Source organism: Electrona antarctica (assembly GCF_951216825.1).
Source record: "Electrona antarctica genome assembly, chromosome: 18".
Classification (NCBI taxonomy): domain Eukaryota; kingdom Metazoa; phylum Chordata; class Actinopteri; order Myctophiformes; family Myctophidae; genus Electrona; species Electrona antarctica.
In genome coordinates this window covers 27,941,662-27,950,060 of record NC_136799.1, presented here as the reverse complement: position 1 = coordinate 27,950,060, position 8,399 = coordinate 27,941,662, and positions in this window count along the sequence as shown.

The following is an 8,399-nucleotide window of genomic DNA, read 5'->3' as shown; positions in this document are numbered from 1 at the left end:
CTGCATCCAATAATAAATATATCAGCCTACTAGTCCAGTGTTTCTCCTGTGTTCAATGCATTTCTGTGTTTGTGTGTGGACTCAGATATATGTCGTATGGGCAGGGATATACGAAAATATCCGTTTTGCAAAAGATCCACAAAAACAAGCTAGCTAACTTTGCGCAGAAGCGACCAAATGACAAGGGCCGGACATCGTTACGTGTTACGTGTGACGAGCTCTACGACATATCCAAAGGGCGTCTCGTAAGACTCAACGGTCGCAGAGAAAAAGCCGCAACTCTGTAAGCACGAAATTGAGGCCTTTTGGCCGTAATTTTTTTTAAATCTGAAACTCCTTCCCATCCATATTGGACGTAAGACGGATTTAATGACGAGGGTCCTGGACACACTTTTAAAGGTCAAAGATCATGGAAAAGACTGCCCCCAGGGTCAAAGTGTAGAATGACCCAAAGTTGAAGCTTCAACTTTGGGCACTTTTACATGTAGACTGACCTAAAGTTGAAAGTTGATGATCAAATGAACTGAAGTTGAAGCTTTGCCCCAGAAGGCCCAAAGAAGGACACAGTGCTCTATTGGGATGTGGGAACAACATATTGAAAGATTGGAGCACAGATCTGTCAGGAAAAAAAATATGATACTAATGGCCCAAAGAATGGGGGAGGGTGTTGGACATATAGCCTGAAACACCATCTGTGAATCTTGGGCTGATTAAAGACGGGTTTTTTTCCTGACAGATCTGCGCTCCAATATTTCAATATATTGTTCCCACATCTCAATAGAGCACTGTGTCCTTTTTTGGGCCTTCTGGGCCCTTAGGGGCCCCCAGGGGAAAAGCTTCATTTTCCAATCCAATCACCCGTTAACCTGTACCTGAACCAAAACATTTCAACTGCAGAATACCCTTCAGATTTGGGCATTCGATGTATCTGGATCTGAAGCAAAAGTGCCCGATACTGAAATTGACCCTGAGGTGGAAGAGCGCATCACTGCATGCCTGGCTGACATCTCACAGTGGATGTCCTCCAACCACCTCAAGCTGAACCCAGACAAGACTGAGCTTCTCTTCTTCCCAGCTAAGTCCTGCCCTATGCGGGAGCTAACTATTTCCGTAGACAACGCCCTGGTAACGTCTGTCCCAACAGCCAGGAACCTTGGTGTTGTCCTGGACAGTCAGCTCTCGTTCAAAACTCACATCACAGCTGTCACTCGATCCTGTAGGTTCACACTCTATAACATACGACGAATTAGACCGTTCCTCACCCAGGAATCAGCCCAGCTCCTAATCCAGACAACAGTCTTGTCAAAACTCGACTATTGTAAATCCCTCCTTACTGGCCTACCGGCATGTGCACTTAAGCCTCTCCAACTGATCCAAAATGCCGCAGCTCGCTTGGTCTTCAACCAGCCAAAATTCTCACATGCCTCCCTCCTGCTCCGCTCCCTCCACTGGCTCCCGGTCGCTGCCCGCACAGAATACAAAACTCTGATGCTGGCATTCAAAGCAACCAGAGGTATGGCTCCCCCATATCTTGCAAGTATGATTGAACCCTACAAACCCTCCCGCGCAATCAGATCAGCCAACGCAGGGAAGCTGGAAGTACCCTCACTAAAAACGCCGGGACAACGCTCTATACGTCCCAAACTCTTCTCCCTGCTGGTCAGAACTGCAGCATCACTCCCAATCTTCCGCCGTAGTCTGAAAACCCACCTTTTCAGACTCCATCATGGCCCATATCACTTACCCTACCCCCTTAGATAGCATTTCTGTAGACTTAGATAGCATTTGATACAGACTTATAGCATGTTATGTAGACAGCACTATAATTGCATTGTATGTAGTCATAGCACGTCATAGTACATATGTATAGCATAGTATAGTATATGTATAGTTTATATGTATAGTTTCATTATATAGATATTCCACTGTTACGTTCTTAGCTTACGCATGTTTCATGATAAATGCTTTTTTATGTGATGTATTCCCATGCTTTTTTGTTCTTGCTTAATGTAAGTCGCTCTGGATTAAGAGCGTCTGCTAAATGCCTAAATTGTAAATTGTAAATTGTAAGGTAGACCAGGAGGAATCTGATCTACCTTTGAGAATGAGATGCCTTGGCTTGCATTGTCCTCTACTGTTGATCACACAGATCAAGAAAACAAGCACTCCGTTTTCAATCCGACTGGCTTTCCAATCACACTGTAACATATACATAATACATACACATATGCATCGAGGCCGGGTTTTCACTCACTACAGGCCATAGAAGCTCTAGAAGCCCTTATCATCCATTTTAAAATGAATTGGACCATATCATTTTCAAAAAAATCATGGCAATTGAAAGAAGACTTTAAACTATAGCGACTGAAAGCATAATGTATTTATGACAATGATTACTAAGGGAGCAAAATCAAGTGTAAAGTCTGGCCTAATTTGCATTGTAAACAATGGCGTGTAATTGTTCTGCAACCATCAGAGGCAAATAGACCAATGCATCTCTATGGTGCGCATTCATATCATGTTGTTCTTTTGAGACGCAGGTTTACTGAGCCAATCACTCAGGATATACACAGTAAAACCCTCTGTGGTAATTTAACTCTGAGAGAGAGAGATACAAAAGGATAAATAACACATGTATATGACTGCAACTGTGTATAATGATTTACCGAGATTGAGCAGCAAACAAAGCAACTTAATAAGAGCATATTTACCAGAGTTGAGATGTTAATGAGAATATAAAACCAAATCAAAAACAGACTAATTTCAATGTTACTGAGTGAGTGAACTGACAATTAGTATTTGACACTAAATAGACTCTGTAATAGCTGCCCTCAATTACCTAAAGGACAGTTATAATATGGCAATGACATAAAATAAGACCTTTTGGAGTTTGGGCTTTCAATGTGTCTTCTAATTAGATTCTACTGACAAAACCAGACCAGAACATTAATCCATTAGCAGGGTCTCTAGAATGTATGACCTTCTGGGAATGAGTGACTAATATATTGTGTCTTCGCTTCCTGTATGCATTCATAATTCATCCCATTTAATTAGTGGTCTCGCTGGGCTTGAAGCACACTCATGTTATGTTAGATTGTTTTTATTTTTTATTATGGTGACCACTTTGTATCTCAAACTATTCCCCCATACTTTGAGCAAGACACTTTAAAATGTTCAGCTTTTAACATTATATTGCAGATTAATGTGACTTTTTGAAATATTTATTTTAATACTTAATTTTTTTTGAATAATGGAAGTCAAAGTGATTTAGATGTGCACGCACCCACGCACACAGGCTATATTCAACTGCCAATATCTAAAGGAACGGAAACGAAGTATCGCGGTGACACACTTTTCCCCCCGATAAGGATGGAGACTCTCATCTTTCTTTCGGGATCTTCTGCGTTTGCATTTGTGTCATGGGGAAAAAAAGAAAGCGCTGGCGGTGTGGCAGACTGTTCTAGAGAAACTCTGGCAGTTAATGAGTTAAATGTCAGTGATCACTGAGGTCAGTATTAGTAACTCCAGTGGGTGACATTAGCTCCCCTGTATTCACTGTAACCATGGGGTGGGTGTGTGTGTGTGTGTGTGTGTGTGTGTGTGTGTGTGTGTGTGTGTGTGTGTGTGTGTGTGTGTGTGTGTGTGTGAAGAACATACAGGGTTGATGACCTTTTCAGTGTGCTGCCATTTAATAAAGACTGACAGCCTTTTAGAGAACACTTACCATTCATCTGGACTCCTAGATTAGGCCTTCCAGCTAGACTACACACTGATCAAATCATTGTCCCCAGACAGTTTGGCAGTATAGGCTACCAGCAGAGAACACAAAATCAATATTTCAGTAACAAGGATTTTAGATATTATTCTGGAAAAACATGTCCAAATCATACCGTCCATCTATATAAAAAGAAGAAAACGTGATATTGAGATTTAGAAAAAACAGTTCAAACTTATTTTTTCAGGGAAAGTACATTTGGCTGGTGGAAGGAGATATGTAGGAAGTGTTTTACATGTGTCAAGCCCCAACACACAGCACACAGGGCAGGTTCACCAAGAGTGCTCAGCCACACTCATTTGGTGACACGTTTTATGCACCACTGCAGCAAACACGAGAAATGCATACCGGAAACAGTGCAGCGGGGATAAAAGCAAGCATACCGGTATCGGGCACACGCAACCACTCTGTTCATCTGTGGCAGTCTCTCATCCACCCAGCCTCATGTTCCTCATATTAAATATGAAGCAATTACACGGCTACTCAATCTTGCACATGAGGAGCTAAAAAGGGTTCCGGGGGTTTCCGCCCTTGGGAAAAAACTCCAGCAACAACTGATCATGTGGGGATTTGGATATAGGCAGTGTGTGTGTGTGTGTGTGTGTGTGTGTGTGTGTGTGTGTGTGTGTGTGTGTGTGTGTGTGTGTGTGTGTGTGTGTTCTCTCTCAGAGAGCCATTATGTACTAGTAAAGCTGCGTTCGGTACTAGTACAATACTAGTTTGTGCTGTGCCAGGTCTCGCCGTGCCCATTAGCGCAATTCTCATCTTTGCATTGACTTTGTATGTAATTGCGTCGCTCTAACCATCCAAGTCTGAACGCACCTTAAGAATTGATGAATTGACAAGTTTAACCACTTAAGTCTTAACCCTATACACACTACAGTATACTTTGTCGCAAGGTGTATAGCAAAGATAGCCTATCTAACACCTCACAAAGCATTGCATCATGAAGTGTTGTGGGCTTAGACATCTGCTCTTTTTGCTCCTTTTGTACATTTTGGAAAAATTATGCCAGGTTGAAAGTCGTTAAAACCCTGCCACCCTGTTGGCCAAAGGGTGGCGCTAGAGGAAAGGCCAGTGTGCCACCCTGTTGGCCAAAGGGTGGCGCTAGAGGAAAGGCCAGTGTGCCACCCTGTTGGCCAAAGGGTGGCGCTAGAGGAAAGGCCAGTGTGCCACCAAAATCAGTACTGGGCATGATGATGATGGGGAGCATATGGAACATGGGGACAATGTATTTATTTATTCAACTTCCCCCTCAATTCAATCATTATGCAAATTCCTCTGGAACAATGAACAATACAACACTTCTTTTCACCTGACAGTGAGGAGTTTTACCAGGAGGGCATAATGCTCCGCTCCCTAATGAACAGGAGCCCCAAGTATAGGAGTCGCTAGTGTAGTGACAAAGAACACAAACAGCTTCCCACCTGTAAACACAGCCAATTGTGATTGCTGGAGCGCTCAGACAAGCCAGATGCACGTTGAAGAAAGTCAGTCGTCACGGCGGTGGGTTGTAACTCGATTTTAGAATGCTTTGTGTTTTAATTGTTGTTGTAATTACATTTAACCATCTACTGTGAGCTCTATATATTTTGTCATACGACAAATAGCGAAAATTGTGATGCATTGTGAGGTTAATGGTTATCGATTGCTGGCCATTTTTAAATGCTGTTGAAATGTTTTTATATAAATGAAAATGCATATTTGAACAATTAGAATTTTCCCAAAATATGGATGCCATGGTTAATGTTGTTATAAAAGCTATATACTGTACAAAGGAATTTCAGATTTCTTATTTTAGATCATGAAATGAACACCCTACATGGGCACTGAAATCCTTAATTTTAATAACGATCTCTCGGCATGAATGTGCTATTAATGTCTTGGACATTATTTAAGTGTAGACGAGGGATATACAAATCTGGGGCGTTAAAGCTTTTCAGAAAAGCTTTTGCTGTCAGATTAAATTTCCCTGGTGCTAGTCCCAAACAATGACACGTCAGACCATGAAGAATTGTACTTAACTAGTTCTAGCATGCCATTTATGAAAGCTTTTATCTTTGACAAAAGTTTCGCAGTGACCTACAGATTACTTTCAAAGGGCATTGGTTTGTGAGTGGGCGCCTCACCTGTCATCTCTCCCCTGTGAATGTTCCCAAGATGCCTTGTGACATTCTGTATGGTCCATCAATGCTTGCTGCAAAAGCCATAACCTAGCCTAATGTCTCTCCGATACGTGCCGTGCACACAGACATTGCTTTCTTGGGAGTCAGCAGTCTGAATATGTGATCCAAGTAGGAAGAGGAGTGGTGGATGTTGAGAACAAGACGTGAAAGGTGAGGTCATCTGCTACTGGTGATGGCAGGGGATTGCAGATGCATGTTGGCAGTTACATATTATTATGACTATTATGAGAGATGGGCGCCGTTTATGGTTTATGCCAAGCAGGGAGTACAAAGCCAAATCTGACGCGCTGTTTGGGACCTCCAGGGTGTCAACAGACGGACAATCAGACACTGACAGCCAGGCAAAGCTATTTCTATTAACTCACATGGGGATTTCTGTGACCCCAAGGGATAAACTCTCCCTGTCTCTGCAGTGACCCATGACTTGTAGCAAGATGATGAGGCAAGCACAACTGGCCCTGCTTTGATCAGGACTACTTCTCTCCCTTTCAACAACAAAGAAAGGGCCATAGAATGTCATGCAAACACTCGTCACGATCCGCTCACTGTGTGTGTGTGTGTGTGTGTGTGTGTGTGTGTGTGTGTGTGTGTGTGTGTTCTAGGGTTCAATTTATCAATCTAATGCCAATTACAGAAAATGCTAATGAGTTTTGCCTCTGCAATTGTGAAAAGCAGTAGTAGTAGTAGTAGAGTAGTTGCAATGACAACATTGTTCTAATCGTGTACATCTAACTTTGGAATTAAACTGTTCAAAAGACATGAGACAAAATTTGACATACCTCATGAAGCATCTTAACTCCCAGTTGCCACCTATAAAGACAGAATAGGCTATGTTTAGATTACACCTTCAGGGCCCAACAATGTCAGCAGCAGTATCAAAACTACTAAACAATTTTTACATTACGAACAAATTAATTTAAATTTTTAATTTCTATGTTGTGTGAGATAAAACATGAAGTATACATAACATCATTGCATGTCATTTTTAAGTGAGAATGACTGACAAGTCACGTATCATCTGGTTCTGATGCACATGAAAGTAAAAAAAAAGTAGGCATTGTAGCATCCTTCCTTGAGCTTGTTGTATGTCAGAGTGAATCTCAAGGCATTGTGAGCTTGTAGACCTACATTGTCAAACGTCACAGCACAAAACCAACCCAAGCATAAATCCAAAATTAGTCCTCCTTTTTAAGATTTGTTTTTATTTTATTTTATATTTATTATTATTGTATTTATTTATTTATTTGGGGGGAGGGGGGGGGGGGGGCTTTTATGCCTTTATTAGGACAGTAGACTGGCAGGAAATGGGTAGAGATGGGAAGTGACAGCAATTAGTCCTCCTGCCCAGAGGAAACGGGATTAAGCATGATTATTACCACTGATTAGTCCAATGCTAAATGTAACATTTGTTTGTAAAAACAATATAATACACAAATCAATGCCCATTGCAAAAATGATATTAATGTTTGCAATATTTGGATGACTTTGGTGTTAGTTTTGTTATATCTGCTTGATGTTTCTCAGTGTAAAACCTTATGTGGAAAGGTTCCAGCATAATTATCACCAAAGCTGTATGTATACATGATGTGTGGAGTGCGGTCAACACGTGCAGCAGATAAGAAGGGAATGCGTATGGAATGGATGCACAGCATACACAGAAATATACCTTCATATTTTATGTTAAGAAGAGAGTGTGTGATTCTTATAGTACTTATTTCATAGAGGTGACAATGTCTTGGATGAAAATGACTTGTTTGCATGCTCCACAAGACATACTGTGTTCTGTGCTGCAGAAGTGCAGATGAGAGAATACACAATGTTATGGTGATCGCCTCGATGAATTTAGGATTATGGTGTTACACGTTTTTCTATAAAACAATGTATTTTTCTGGGGTGCAGTACTTAGTTTAGATAGTTTTTTATTTAGACTAGTCATTGGTTAGACCAGTCATTAGTCCTACAACTACAACCTATCTCAAACCCACCCTAAACCTAACCTCCCACGGGGCAGCACACCTAAACCTAACCCATGTCTAACCAATGACTAGTCTAAACTAAGTATGCACCCCATTTTGCTGTTTTTAATATTTGTATTGGTTTTTTTTTTTAAATCACATAGTCACATACTTTACAAACCTTTACAAAAGACATACTTTACAAAACTGAAACAAATAAACAAAAAACATTGGGAAGGAGGGGGGGGGGTTCCATCATCCACACCATACCATCCTATATTACAATTGAAAACATGTCCCCAAAAGCACGCACAGGAACAAAAGGCACCAGCTACTACGTCACTGACACGCTGCAACACGCTGCAACACACACTGCAACAACACACTAACACGACACAGCCTTACCCTCCGCGTCGATCCACGGCTATCTCCTCATGTCGCGCCGCACGCCCACAATCAACAACACCCGCGTAAAAACTGTCA